The sequence below is a fragment of the Lucilia sericata genome, unplaced genomic scaffold (assembly GCF_015586225.1).
Source record: "Lucilia sericata isolate MDLA Ls3-8-SP2 unplaced genomic scaffold, ASM1558622v1 Contig002483F_arrow, whole genome shotgun sequence".
NCBI classification, from domain to species: Eukaryota; Metazoa; Arthropoda; class Insecta; order Diptera; family Calliphoridae; genus Lucilia; species Lucilia sericata.
Genome location: NW_023996262.1, coordinates 5,840 through 22,591, shown reverse-complemented (window position 1 = coordinate 22,591; position 16,752 = coordinate 5,840). Strand labels below are relative to the sequence as shown.

General features: G+C 27.7%; 1 long non-coding RNA gene across 1 annotated transcript; it reads left to right on the top strand.

The window, feature by feature from the left end:
* The first annotated feature begins 869 nt into the window (after positions 1 to 869).
* On the top strand, positions 870 to 1,434 carry LOC119613999. Its single transcript, XR_005232289.1, has 2 exons — positions 870 to 1,096; positions 1,200 to 1,434. It is a non-coding gene; the product is annotated as an uncharacterized LOC119613999 (long non-coding RNA).
* Positions 1,435 to 16,752: the final 15,318 nt, after the last annotated feature.

Sequence of the window (16,752 nt, the reverse complement as noted above, 5' to 3'; positions counted from 1 at the left end):
TTGCTGTTTTGGGATGATATGTCTTTATAAAAAAAAAAGAATAAATGACCTGATAAGAACATGACAAATAACTGCATAGATAAAGTGGGATTCATTTTTACCGTAGATATCGATTTGTTGGTGTCTGTCCGTCCATGTATTTTGACATTTTGATATTTAAGGATAATTTCATTACATTGAGAAAATATTCCTTTTGAATTTGGTAAATATCTGCCTCCGGTAGGTTAGTAGGAGGATGCAGGAGGTCTTGGGTTCGATTCCCACCAGAGACACTGGTAAAGGAGAGTACAACAGGCCCAATGGGGCCCTAGGTGTATGTTTTCAGATTTGATGTTAAATACAGCCTCCTTTCAAACTAACTAACATCGGTTCAAGTTTTCACATTTATCAGATTGATCCAACAATTTATCACAGTCACTTTTTAAAGCTAAATAATTAAACATTTTTTTTTTAATTTTATATTATTTTCCAGATATTTCATTTAACTACAAAGAAACCCATTTTCTCGAAATTATCACAATAACAAAAATTAAAATTTCCCAAAAACATGAAATTCACCATTTCCTACGAATTACTCATTTAGCATGATTTTTCTAAACTAAATATAATAATAAAATTTTTTGCAAAATAATATTAAATTCAACCCGAAACCAACAATTTTTAAAATGATATGAGTGGGGAAAATGATAAAAAAAGCAACGCAAAAAAAAAGCTTATCACTGTCATAAAAGCTAAAACACAGAATTTGTGTTTTTTTTTTATCTAAAAGAGATAAACAAAATTAAGAAGAAAATACGACTGTGTTGATAGTATTATTTTCTATTTAACATCAACGCATCATCATGGACTGACTCTTTTATGATTGTAGACCCATATCTTAGCTTTTTTTTTGTTTTGCTGGTAGTGAGCAAAAAGATAAAGAGCAGCAGCAGTAAAAGATAGATGATGTGTGTGAAAAATAGATCTTTCAGCAAGGGATCGAGAAAGAAAAAATAAATTATAAACATTATATGATTGGCCAATTTGCACAAAAAAAGAATATTTCTAGCGTCAAGCCGAACTTTTACGAATACACATACTTTGAAAGTACTAGCAGGTGAGAAAAAAAGCTTTTGCTCTTCTTACTCACACAAACTAACGGGGCTATAAATAAGAAGCACACGATAAAACCGTAATAAATAAGATTTAACTCTTTTTAGCGCTCTCTCTGTCTGGGCTTTGTTCAAACAGGATCTGAACGTATATTACGTTGTGACAAGTTTTAAACCAACATCAGTCCAAAGTGGTCGCAACTTAAAAAAACATCTCGCTCGCAGTGATACCAAAAATACAAAACAATTGGAGACACACACTAGAAAAAACCTTCAGAGTTAAATAAACCGAGTTAAAACAAAATAATAATAATAAATATACTACGAAATATATTTACATGTATTAACGAACAAAAAAAAATTAAGAGCAAAAAAATTGTTTTTGTTAAAAATTTAAAAAAATTTGTTTACATTTGTTTATGGTATAGTGTAAACGCATACTCGCATTCGCACACACTCAGACACAAGAGCAACACAACACAAGTTTAAACTTCGAAAATACAAAAACAGTAACGAATATTTGAATTTTGTTGAACTCAACTTGCGAAGTTAAATTTAGTATTTGAATTTAATACCGTTTTGCTACGTTTTCGAGTTGGTCGTGTTTTTACAACTTGCTCTTCAAATTTCAATTGAAAAAATAAAAAATTCAAACTGTTCCGTGTTCGAAAAAAACAAATAATTTTAAAAAGTATTTAAAGAAAAGTTTAAAAGAAATTTTAATATTAAATTAAAACAACAAAAGTGTAATAAAATTTCCTAAACAAGTTTTATAAAGAAAAAAATTTAATAAATTAAAAACAAAAAAACAAAATTTTTTTTAATAATATTTTTTTTTTTAAAGAAATATAAACAAACGGAAATGTAAATCACTCGCCCCCCATATTACTTGATATTAAATATTAAAACTTATTAATATAAAGAAAAATTTTAATTAAAAAAAATTAAACAAAAAAAAAGTAAAATTAATAGAAAAAGTGTTAAATATTAATTAAATAAAACTATTAAAAATTATATATAAAATAAAATAATAATTAAACCAAAAATTACTAATTTTAAACAAATCTAAAGCTGTTAAGGAACACATTTTATAACTAAAGTAATCGTTTACTATTCCTAACAAAAAACAAAATATAATTTATTTAAGGTAAGTGGCTTTAACAAACACAACAAATCTGTTATTGTTTTTTAAATTTATATTTTTGTTGTTCTCATTAAAAAATAATTAATTAAGTTTTTTGTCTCTGTTTTGCAAGTAATTTAAAATAAAAGTGTAATTAACTTCTAATCTTATTGACTATAAAGACATATCTTAAGAATTTTTTTTTTTGGCAAAAATTTAACAATAATTTTGATCGAAAAAAATTGTTTAAAAACATGTTTAATTGTATTGTGTGAATTGTTTATGCTTCATTTAATTCAAAGTGATTTGGTTTTAAGGGTTACCAGGCTTGTTAAAAAAAGAGAAATGTTTTGAAAATAATTATAAATTAATTGGAATTTTTTATTGTTGTTCTAAGATTTAATTAAGAGATTTTAAATTTATTTAGGTATTTTTTTATTTAAAAAAAGTTTTTAATTATTCAAAAATTTAATATTAAGAAATTTTCCATTAAATTTACAAAACAATGGAAAATTTTATAAATATTTTGTTTTTACAAAAAATAAATAAATTTAAATAACAAAATTTATAAAACAATGAAAACAACAAAAAAGAAGAAGAAACTAATTTGAGATTAATTTTATAAATATTTGTTTGTTTACTTTCTTTTATAATATTAAACGAAGATTTTTTTAAATTTTAGAAATTATTTTTTATTTTCAAAAATGTTAAAACGGAAAAAAAATATTTAATCATATTTATGCTATATTTCACTTCATTAATGAAGAAACAATATAGGAAAATCAATGAAAAACTTCATTGTTGAAATGTAAAAAGTTCGTTCCATTAATGTCGGATATAATTATATTAGTGAAGCAATGTAATAAAACCAATGTCAAAATTCATTGAATATATGATAAAGTTTCTTAATATCAACGAAACATGGCGTTATACTATTAAGACAAAATCGTTAAATTAATGACTTTTTTTCTTATTATTATTAAAAAAAGATTCATTAATTTAATGTATCCCTTTCATTATGTTGTTTAATGATATTTTACAGTGTAAAAACGTATGGTGATGTTATTTATATTTAAGAAAATTTTGAGATTAATGAAACATTGTTCATTGATGCAATGAAAAATTTCATTCCATTAATGTAGGATATAATTATATTAGTTCATTACTGATAAAGTTCCTTAATATCAACGAAACATGTCGTTATACTATTAAGACAAAATCGTTAAGTTAACGATTTTTTTTCATATTATTATTAAAAAATATTCATTAATTGAATGAATCTCTTTCATTATGGAAATTGTTTCAATTGTTTAACAATATTTTGCATTGTAAAAACGTATGGTGACTTCATTTATATACTGTATATTAATGACATTATTTCATTATATTTACGAAAATTTTATGATTAATGAAACATTTTTCGTTAATGCAATGACACTGGTAATTGAAGTGATTTCAAAAACATAATATAATGTAGAAAAACTTTGTATTTACGAAGGTTTTTCTTTCAGTGTAGTGATGTCCGTTTTTGGAAAATTTCAATACTTTGTAATGCAAGGTTTCTTGAAGCCATTTGAAATGGTGAACAATCCTTTAAAAATTACATTTTATTTGATTCAAAATATAAAAATCTGACATTTGGAAGAAACTAATGTTAACCTCATTTTTATCTTTAAACTTCTTCACAAAATATGTATTGCATTTCTATAAATGATTAACTTATTTTAAACACCCCTATTAGACTGTTTGGTCCCGATATTGTGTCCTCCACAGTTTTAATCTGCTTTACTGATTAAAAATGTGTGTAAATAAGAAGACCTATTCTTTAACATGATTTCTATTAAACTGTTTGTATCCGATATTGCGTTAAGCTTAGATTCTAAGGGTTACTGGTATGAATCCTCTAAGCTGCTTAGCTCTGATCAGTCAGTGAACTACTTTTACTCTCTGCCTTTTGCTGGTTTAAATCCGATATAGGCAAAGAGTACAATATTTGCTCTCTGTCTGATCTTGTTTAGTTTTTATACATCTCTTATGACAGCTTTTTGCGGATCGCAAGTTTTCTAGACGATAGACTCAATTTGTAGGAGAGATAGAGGTCAAGGAGGTACAACTTTTTTGACCTTTCTACGAAATTAATTTTGTTTCTTTGTGCAAGTTTAAAAGAGAACAAGAAAAAATTGCAGAAATAAAACTTGCTAGGGGAAGATTTTAGAGGCTCCGCTCAAAATTATTAATATTTTTATTATTAATTTATAAACAATTCTTAATCCCTGATTAAGTCAATATTTTATGGTGAATTTTTATAACTTTAAAAATTTTTAAACCAAATTTATATTTAAAAAAAAATTAAATCGTAAAAATTTATTTCAAAAATGTGCGCTATAAAATCAGTCAAGGCTTTGTCTTTCGTTCGATGATAATATCAACTGATTTGCAAAATTCCAATAAATATATAATAAAACTTGACTGCAGTTTAAACGGCTAGTTTTTGGTACAATTAAAAGCAGATTAAGCACTAATGAGCTGTTTGGTCCTGCTGAAATTTCATTAAAGATATGATGAGATCACACATTATCACTGATAGGAGATAAAAATATCAGTCTACTTAAGATAAAGTTTTAACACACATTTAGTTTTTTAGTTGCATTTTATAGGGTACTTTTTCTAGAATTTTATAACTTTTTCTAAAACATTAACTTTCTATAATAGACAATCTCGATTTGAAAAATAATTATAATAAACCCCACACAGACTTAAAGATATAAATCTACAAAAGTTGTAAAATTCCCATAAAAAATAGAGACGAAAAAAAGGCAATAATCTAGCGGAAGTTTTCAAACAACAAAACTTTAAACTAATTTTGTAAAAAAAATTCTAAACTTTACTCATAATAATCATTAATAATATATATTTTTTTCATATTTATTTATTTATATTTGTTAAAACAGTAGCGACCATTAGAATTTTTCTCACAAATAAATTATAGTTTATGAACAAAAACAAACAAATTATTTTAAAAGCTAAATTTAAGAAAAAAACTAACAAAAGAGTTAAAAGTTTTTGCTTGAACAAATAAATAAACAAAAAAAAAAAAAAGAAAAAAGATTAATTAAATTTTTTTAACAATAGTTTTATTTCTTAAAGAGAAATCTTTTATTATTAAAATTAATTTGTTTGTTTTTTTTTATAAATAATTTAGAATTAAGAAAATCTTTAGTTAAACATAATTAGCAATAATGATATAATCTAAATTAGTTTTTTATTTGCAGTGTTTTTTGTTGTTATTATTATTGTTTATATATATTTTATTGTATTTTTAAATTTTATTGTTTAATATTATATTTAGTTTTGACATGCAAACTACTAGTTATTTAATACAATTAATAAACGTCAGAAAAAAACAACAGAACAACAACGACAAATTATCATAAACCTATTTAAATGTTTTAGATTTAAGATCATTTAAATATTAAAATATTTGATTAATATTCTTGTTATCAAAACTTAAAAATTATTAAAATTTTTTGCTAGAGATAGAGCCGCCTGACACAGAACTTCTAACCTGAATGGTTTTGGGGTGGATAGAGAGTGTGACCGGTTTTAGTTTGAAAAGTTTATATAAAACGAAATCTGTTTTATAAATGTTCTCACCCTTAATAAGTTTTCATTAATTTCCCTCAGAGAAATTTAGAATATCAAGGGATTTCTGGTAATTTCTAAAAACTAGATATATAAATTATAATTTTGTATTTGTGCAATTTTTTCCAAAAGTCTCTATTTTAATTTTATTATAACAAAAAGTTTGTATTTTTTTAAATAAATACTTCCCACTTATTTGTGTTCATTGCGTTTTTTATCTGATAACTGGTGAGAGAAACAAAAAAAAAATTAACACAAAAATTAATTGAAAAATATGTAAAAACACACATTTGTGATTTTTTCATTAGTCAATAACAAAAGTTAAAAAAAAGTAAAAACACTTCTATTTGTGAAACTATTAAACAAATTGCAATTTAAGGTGACCAGAGCTCTAAATTTAAATTTCCTAACTCAAACAATAAAGTGGCCAATTAGTGGAAAATTTACACATGGAAATAGTAACGCAAGTGGTCCTTTGTTATTAGAGATTGGTAGCACATATTATAGACTAGAATAAAGACTAGACTATAAACTAGACTGTAGACTAGATTATAGTCTAGACTATAGACTAGACTATAGACTAGACTATAGACTAGACTATAGGCTAGACTATAGACTAGACTATGGACTAGACTATAGACTAGACTATAAAATAGACTATAGACTAGACTACAGACTAGACTATAGACTAGACTAAAGACTATACTATAGACTAGACTAAAGACTAGATTATAGTCCAGACTATAGACTAGACTATAGACTAGGCTATAGACTAGACTATAGGCTAGACTATAGACTAGACTATGGACTAGACTATAGACTAGACTATAAAATAGACTATAGACTAGACTACAGACTAGACTATAGACTAGACTAAAGACTATACTATAGACTAGACTAAAGACTAGACTATAGACTAGACTACACTATAGACTAGACTGTAGACTAGACTATAGACTAGACTATAGACTATGCTATAGACTAGACTATAGACTAGACTATAGACTATGCTATAGACTAGACTATAGACTAGACTATAGACTAGACTATAGACTAGACTATAGACTATGCTATAGACTAGACTATAGACTAGACTATAGACTAGACTATAGACTAGACTATACTAGACTAGACTAGACTAGACTAGACTATAGACTAGACTATAGACTAGACTATAGACTAGACTATAGACTAGACTATAGACTAGACTATAGACTAGACTATAGACTAGACTATAGACTAGACTATAGACTAGACTATAGACTAGACTATAGACTAGACTATAGACTAGACTATAGACTAGACTATAGACTAGACTATAGACTAGACTATAGACTAGACTATAGACTAGACTATAGACTAGACTATAGACTAGACTATAGACTAGACTATAGACTAGACTATAGACTAGACTATAGACTAGACTATAGACTAGACTATAGACTAGACTATAGACTAGACTATAGACTAGACTATAGACTAGACTATAGACTAGACTATAGACTAGACTATAGACTAGACTATAGACTAGACTATAGACTAGACTATAGACTAGACTATAGACTAGACTATAGACTAGACTATAGACTATACTATAGACTAGACTATAGACTAGACTATAGACTAGACTATAGACTAGACTATAGACTAGACTATAGACTAGACTATAGACTAGACTATAGACTAGACTATAGACTAGACTATAGACTAGACTATAGACTAGACTATAGACTAGACTATAGACTAGACTATAGACTAGACTATAGACTAGACTATAGACTAGACTATAGACTAGACTATAGACTAGACTATAGACTAGACTATAGACTAGACTATAGGCTAGACTATAGACTAGACTATAGACTAGACTATAGACTAGACTATAGACTAGACTATAGACTAGACTATAGACTAGACTATAGACTAGACTATAGACTATACTATAGACTTCACTATAGACTATACTATAGACTTCACTATAGACTATACTATAGACTACACTATAGACCAGGCTATAGTCTAGTCCACCACAAACAAACTACCCATAAACAAACGTCAAATACTTTTTCAAAGATATGTACGTATGAGCAATATTAATTTTTGATTAGTTAATATCAGATAAATACCAAAAAGTTTTTTAAAAATTTGTTTCAATTTGTTCAAAATTTAACCTTTAAAATATTTGTTTTTTTACACTTGACAAATTTGTACTTTCCAAATTAAGGTCTCACGACGTATGAGTAATATTTATTTATTTAAAATATCATTTAAAAAAGAGACAATTTTCTGGTGATTTTTTTGTTATTTATTTGTTTAATACTTTACACATAAACAAATTTTGTTGAATTTCATATAAACACATGTTTAATGCTACAATAATTTCCAAAGAAAATCATCTAAATTTGCAATAAATAAAAAATATTTATTTATTAAATTAAGAAGAGTTTAGGGGATTTAAAAATAACTGAAATATTTAAATAAATATTGTAATGAAGATTTTGAGTATATAAAAATAAATAATGTAGAAGAATATAATATATCTATATATATAATATATATATAATATATATTGATCAAACATTTCGTTGCTTTAACGAAAGATGGTTAGAATTTAATAACTGGTCTATGATAACAGTAATGTAGATCTAGTTTAAATATTATTAAACTTTATTAACTGCTTCTTATTAAAACCTCAATTAAATATTAAAAAGTTTAAACCTGATTGATTACAAATTTCGTTATTTTAACGAAACATTGTTTAACGTTTAATAACTGGTTTATAGGCCAACCGATCTAAGACTTAATGAAGTCGTATTAGTCATTATTAATTGCTTCTTAATAAGCCTTTAACTTTACCTTAAAAACTTCATAGGTGACAGCTTGCAACTGTCATTATTTTAATGTAAAATTTTCATAAATATAACAATTAAGTTTTAAAAAGCTATTATAAAACTAACGGCAGTATTTTTTCTAATTTTAAATACATATTAGCTTATTATTTAGTTTATGATTCACTTTTTGTTAAAAAAAAGTTTTGAAACCCCCTCATTTAAATATTTCATGTATTTGTTATATTTTCTTTAATGATTATTACATTTTGTTAAAATCAATTATTTAAATAAACCGCTACTTAAGTTTAGCCATAACTCGTGTCTACTGCAAAACAATATTGATTTTAAAAATTAACATATTTTTGCGAGACAGTTTAGTTTGTTAGGTATTTTAATTTTGTCCCCCTTTTTTTAACTTAATTAAGAACTTAATTTCGCATTTAAACCCTGAAGGAAGTGGGTAATTAATTAGCAACAGCACAAGTTTTTAATTCATTGATAAATTTGAAAAAAAAATTTTATTAATGAATTTGGAAAAAAGTTTCATTCATAAAATTTGTAGTTTGTTGCATTTTTTGAGGAAATACGTCATATTGTTATTGTTCTTTTGTTTTTTTACACAAAATTTTGTTATTATAAAGGTGTGAAAATAAAAAGGGTGTGAAGTTAAATTCGTCGGCCAGATACGTCCCACACCACATATGTCAAATACGTTCCACATACTATAAAATTCGTTTTCAAATGAATTAAAATTTATTTTTTAATAAAACGAGCACCAAATAAAATGTTTTTTAAGAAATAAAGTAAAATTATATTGAAATATATTCAAAAAATTAATATATAAAATAAAAATTAGTTAAAATAATTTTATACTCGTCAAATATGGTAGTAAAATATAGAATTTTCAAATGCAAAAAACAGACACTTGGAGAAGACATGAATCGGGGTACCGAAAAACTGGAAGTAGCCCAGGACTAGTTCTTTCCAAAAATGTATAGTTTATATGCAATTCCAGCTCTGGATAATTTTGACGAATTTTTGAAAAATCATCAAATTTTGCCAAAAATTGTGGAATTTTCAAGTGGCTCCAAAGAGCATTTGGAGAAGACATGAATCGGGGTACCGAAAAACTGGAAGTAGCCCAGGACTAGTTCTTTCCAAAAATGTATAGTTTATATGCAATTCCAGCTCTGGATAATTTTGACAAATTTTTGAAAAATCATCAAATTTTGCCAAAAATTGTGGAATTTTCAAGTGGCTCCAAAGAGCATTTGGAGAAGACATGAATCGGGGTACCGAAAAACTGGAAGTAGCCCAGGACTAGTTCTTTTCAAAAATGTATAGTTTATATGCAATTCCAGCTCTGGATAATTTTGACGAATTTTTGAAAAATCATCAAATTTTGCCAAAAATAGTGGAATTTTCAAGTGGCTCCAAAGAGCATTTGGAGAAGACATGAATCGGGGTACCGAAAAACTGGAAGTAGCCCAGGACCAGTTCTTTCCAAAAATATATAGTTTATATGCAATTCCAGCTCTGGATAATTTTGACGAATTTTTGAAAAATCATCAAATTTTGCCAAAAATAGTGGAATTTTCAAGTGGCTCCAAAGAGCATTTGGAGAAGACATGAATCGGGGTACCGAAAAACTGGAAGTAGCCCAGGACTAGTTCTTTCCAAAAATGTATAGTTTATATGCAATTCCAGCTCTGGATAATTTTGACGAATTTTTGAAAAATCATCAAATTTTGCCAAAAATTGTGGAATTTTCAAGTGGCTCCAAAGAGCATTTGGAGAAGACATGAATCGGGGTACCGAAAAAGTGGAAGTAGCCCAGGACTAGTTCTTTTCAAAAATGTATAGTTTATATGCAATTCCAGCTCTGGATAATTTTGACGAATTTTTGAAAAATCATCAAATTTTGCCAAAAATTGTGGAATTTTCAAGTGGCTCCAAAGAGCATTTGGAGAAGACATGAATCGGGGTACCGAAAAACTGGAAGTAGCCCAGGACTAGTTCTTTCCAAAAATGTATAGTTTATATGCAATTCCAGCTCTGGATAATTTTGACGAATTTTTGAAAAATCATCAAATTTTGCCAAAAATAGAGTAATTTTCAAGTGGATCAAAAGGGCATTTGGAGAAGACATGAATCGGGGTACCGAAAAACTGGAAGTAGCCCAGGACTAGTTCTTTCCAAAAATGTATAGTTTATATGCAATTCCAGCTCTGGATAATTTTGACGAATTTTTGAAAAATCATCAAATTTTGACAAAAATTGTGGAATTTTCAAGTGGCTCCAAAGAGCATTTGGAGAAGACATGAATCGGGGTACCGAAAAACTGGAAGTAGCCCAGGACTAGTTCTTTCCAAAAATGTATAGTTTATATGCAATTCCAGCTCTGGATAATTTTGACAATTTTTTGAAAAAGCATAAAATTTTGCGAAAAATGTAGGTAGTTTCAGGTCGATACTATTATTCTTATTATAAAAATATTTCAAAAATCAACTTCTGTTCTTCAGTATTTGATTTGAATTTTCGTTAACAGTTTTTACGTATAAATAAAATACTTTCAATAAAAAATAAACATTTCTTTCATATTGTTTTTCATTTTTGTTAATATTAAATATCACTCAGTGAACTCTTTTTAAAGAATTATCTTGACGGTAGTTCATAATTTTATTTTGTGAATAAATAATGAGAGTGATGGAGGTAGCAAAATATTGTTGTAAGTTTTCCATGAAAATTATGCATATTTTATTGCTTCGCTGCCAATAGGTTTGATCGTTTTGGGCGCTGTTAATTTGTTGTTGGGATCGCCGTTTTTTATAAATGATTTCTGTAATTTGTTTATGACAGCACCATTTTTTTCTTGTGTTTTTTATATTCTCAGGTACTAATAATGTAAAAATAGATTCCCTTCGACTCTACTTGACCGCGCGTAGTGAACTACCACGATAACCATTCTCAGGTAATATTTTTCGTATTCGTTGTGAAAATTGAAAAAACTCTACAATAAGTTAAAAAATGAAGCAATTATTTGAGAAAATTCGCAAAATGTCGATTCTTTTATTGATCGTTTATAACAACACAAGTGTTGAGGATCGAAAGGTAATTTTTGTACGTATGTATGAATGTATTTTATGATTTTGTGTAACATATGCTTTTTATATTTTTTCAAAAAATCGTCAAAATTATCCAGAGCTGGAACTGCATATAAACTATACATTTTTGGAAAGAACTAGTCCTGGGCTACTTCCAGTTTTTCGGTACCCCGATTCATGTCTTCTCCAAATGCCCTTTTGATCCACTTGAAAATTACTCTATTTTTGGCAAAATTTGATGATTTTTTCAAAAATTCGTCAAAATTATCCAGAGCTGGAATTGCATATAAACTATACATTTTTGGAAAGAACTAGTCCTGGGCTACTTCCAGTTTTTCGGTACCCCGATTCATGTCTTCTCCAAATGCTCTTTGGAGCCACTTGAAAATTCCACAATTTTTGGCAAAATTTGATGATTTTTCAAAAATTCGTCAAAATTATCCAGAGCTGGAATTGCATATAAACTATACATTTTTGAAAAGAACTAGTCCTGGGCTACTTCCACTTTTTCGGTACCCCGATTCATGTCTTCTCCAAATGCTCTTTGGAGCCACTTGAAAATTCCACAATTTTTGGCAAAATTTGATGATTTTTCAAAAATTTGTCAAAATTATCCAGAGCTGGAATTGCATATAAACTATACATTTTTGGAAAGAACTAGTCCTGGGCTACTTCCAGTTTTTCGGTACCCCGATTCATGTCTTCTCCAAATGCTCTTTGGAGCCACTTGAAAATTCCACAATTTTTGGCAAAATTTGATGATTTTTCAAAAATTCGTCAAAATTATCCAGAGCTGGAATTGCATATAAACTATACATTTTTGGAAAGAACTAGTCCTGGGCTACTTCCAGTTTTTCGGTACCCCGATTCATGTCTTCTCCAAATGCTCTTTGGAGCCACTTGAAAATTCCACTATTTTTGGCAAAATTTGATGATTTTTCAAAAATTCGTCAAAATTATCCAGAGCTGGAATTGCATATAAACTATATATTTTTGGAAAGAACTGGTCCTGGGCTACTTCCAGTTTTTCGGTACCCCGATTCATGTCTTCTCCAAATGCTCTTTGGAGCCACTTGAAAATTCCACTATTTTTGGCAAAATTTGATGATTTTTCAAAAATTCGTCAAAATTATCCAGAGCTGGAATTGCATATAAACTATACATTTTTGAAAAGAACTAGTCCTGGGCTACTTCCAGTTTTTCGGTACCCCGATTCATGTCTTCTCCAAATGCCCTTTTGATCCACTTGAAAATTACTCTATTTTTGGCAAAATTTGATGATTTTTCAAAAATTCGTCAAAATTATCCAGAGCTGGAATTGCATATAAACTATACATTTTTGGAAAGAACTAGTCCTGGGCTACTTCCAGTTTTTCGGTACCCCGATTCATGTCTTCTCCAAATGCTCTTTGGAGCCACTTGAAAATTCCACAATTTTTGGCAAAATTTGATGATTTTTCAAAAATTCGTCAAATTATCCAGAGCTGGAATTGCATATAAACTATACATTTTTGGAAAGAACTAGTCCTGGGCTACTTCCAGTTTTTCGGTACCCCGATTCATGTCTTCTCCAAATGCCCTTTTGATCCACATGAAAATTACTCTATTTTTGGCAAAATTTGATGATTTTTCAAAAATTCGTCAAAATTATCCAGAGCTGGAATTGCATATAAACTATACATTTTTGGAAAGAAACTAGTCCTGGGCTACTTCCAGTTTTTCGGTACCCCGATTCATGTCTTCTCCAAATGCTCTTTGGAGCCACTTGAAAATTCCACAATTTTTGGCAAAATTTGATGATTTTTCAAAAATTCGTCAAAATTATCCAGAGCTGGAATTGCATATAAACTATACATTTTTGAAAAGAACTAGTCCTGGGCTACTTCCAGTTTTTCGGTACCCCGATTCATGTCTTCTCCAAATGCTCTTTGGAGCCACTTGAAAATTCCACAATTTTTGGCAAAATTTGATGATTTTTCAAAAATTTGTCAAAATTATCCAGAGCTGGAATTGCATATAAACTATACATTTTTGGAAAGAACTAGTCCTGGGCTACTTCCAGTTTTTCGGTACCCCGATTCATGTCTTCTCCAAATGCTCTTTGGAGCCACTTGAAAATTCCACAATTTTTGGCAAAATTTGATGATTTTTCAAAAATTCGTCAAAATTATCCAGAGCTGGAATTGCATATAAACTATACATTTTTGGAAAGAACTAGTCCTGGGCTACTTCCAGTTTTTCGGTACCCCGATTCATGTCTTCTCCAAATGCTCTTTGGAGCCACTTGAAAATTCCACTATTTTTGGCAAAATTTGATGATTTTTCAAAAAGTCGTCAAAATTATCCAGAGCTGGAATTGCATATAAACTATACGTTTTTGGAAAGAACTAGTCCTGGGCTACTTCCAGTTTTTCGGTACCCCGATTCATGTCTTCTCCAAATGCTCTTTGGAGCCATTTGAAAATTCCATTATTTTTGGCAAAATTTGATGATTTTTCAAAAAAATTTTCAAAATTATCCAGAGCTGGAATTGCATACAAACTACATGTTTTTGGAAAGAACTAGTCCTGGGCTACTTCCACTCTGCCGGTACCCCCGATTCATGTCTTCTCCAAGTGTCTGTTTTTTGCATTTGAAAATTCTATATTTTACTACCATATTTGACGAGTATAAAATTATTTTAACTAATTTTTATTTTATATATTAATTTTTGAATATATTTTAATATAATTTTACTTTATTTCTTAAAAAACATTTTATTTGGTGCTCGTTTTATTAAAAAATAAATTTTAATTCATTTGAAAACGAATTTTATAATATGTGGAACGTATTTGACATATGTGGTGTGGGACATATCTGGCCGACGAATTTAACTTCACACCCTTGAAAATAAAATAATTTTTGTTTTGTTCGAAGAGAAAATTTATGTGAGAATTATTTATCAAATTTGTCTTATTTGAATATAATTGGCTACTTAAATGACGCTTTATTTAATACAAATGTAATAAAACGATGCTTTTAAAAAGGACCTAACTAGTTTTCCTTACAATTATGGAAATATAGAATTATTTTATGATTTCTCTTTTAAAGCATTTCTTTCTCTTCATCCGTATAACATGTTTTATCGCGAAAGTCTCCCAAAAGTATCATTCAGATTATAAAACTATCAATTGTCATTATTCTGATCTTTTGTCGCGATAAGCTGATCCTCTTCCTGTAAGAGAAATGTGGTAGTAACTTCTAGAAGTCATCCAGGAGTTTTCTTTCATCTATACCATCTTCAAATTGTCACTCAAAAGTGACTTAAACGTATAAAAGACAAATATGTAAATTTGGAAGTAATTTTTTTTGTTTTTGTAAAAGAAGACGTTCTAACTATTATCCAGAAATGGATAAAAAGTACTACCAGATTATAAAGATTCTTTCGTAATTTTGCAAAATGTATTAATTTTCCAACTATCTTCCAGAAGTGACGTAAAAGTCTGTATCTGGAAGATGCTAATTATTTAACCAAGTATTTTGTTGTTGTTAAAATGTGTACTCACTTCGGACTATCATTCGGCTTTAGGTATATTACTCTCTTATTCTCTCTTTTAATGCTTATGTGTTGATTTCTAATAACATATACAAATACATGTAAACATAACTTGCAACAAGCGAACTGTTTCAGTAGCGTTAGAAGTCTCGAATTATTTTTTTAAATATAATTATAAATTTAATATAAAATTTGTTAAATTTATTATTTTTAACAAAATTTTAACGGGAATTGCTTTATAATGATCCAAATTTTTTTGGTCGAAATTTATTTTTATTTTAAACATTAAAATGTTTTTTAACTAATTATTAAAGTTTTAAAAAGATACATTTTCTTAAACAATTTCGTATCAAACTAAATGATATCAAAAAAACAACCCACACTTAAATTTTTATTGAAATTTTTTCCTCAACAAGTGCGTCGTAACCTACTTTCCAGACAAACCATAAAAACTGGACTTTTGTTAACAATAATCTTAAAAATATTATTAATAATTATTAAACACATAAAATAAATCTGCTCTTAATTAGTTAATATCAAAAAATTTTGCTCATAATAAAAACATAAAATGTTAAAAGCTTTTTCAGTTAACATAAAATTATTGTTAAGACAAAAAAAAAAAACAGTTCCTTAATGAAATAAATTAATGAATGAACGCAGAAGCATGATGATAAACTCGAAAAAAAAGAAAGCGGTTTAAAAATCTTACGATTATTTCTACTATTAATCATGGTTAATAGATAACAAATGATAAATTAAGAAATAAATCTTAATTTACTCACAAACTGACGTCACATTAGAGGCCATAAAAATCTTTGGCTGGAGGGGTAGGATGTTTATGTCAAAATCAATGCGACTGCAGCAGTGTGTTAAGAAAATATTTGTCCAAAGCAGTCAGTCAGCCAGCAAGCCTGCTACAAATAATAATCAAGTTATCAGTGTTTATCTGGTTATGATGATTAATATTAAGATTGTTTTAATATAAAGTTTAATTTTATCTTGTGTTAAAGGAAATTGTTTATTTGTTATTTAATTAATGTTTGTGTTTTTTTATTATTTTAACTAAAATACGAAAATCTTCATTGCCTTCTAATAAGTGTTAAGAGATTTAAGTTGAAATTTTGCTAAAGTAATGTTAATTGTTTAAGACAATTTATTTGTTAATGCAATTAACATTTGGGTTGTAATATAAAGATAAATAATTTTTTTTAATGAAAGTGCCAGACGCTTTTTTTTGCTGTATTTCCTTGAGTCACTTATAGGAAATGGTGGGCATTTAGTTAACATTATTGCATTGGTTCGGAGGACCATATAAAATTTAATATAAAACTTAAACATTGCTAAATTAATTGGAAATTCAAAACAGTTTTTATCCTAATGATAACTAAAGTTTTATTTAAAAATATAATTGTTTTTAACATCGTGT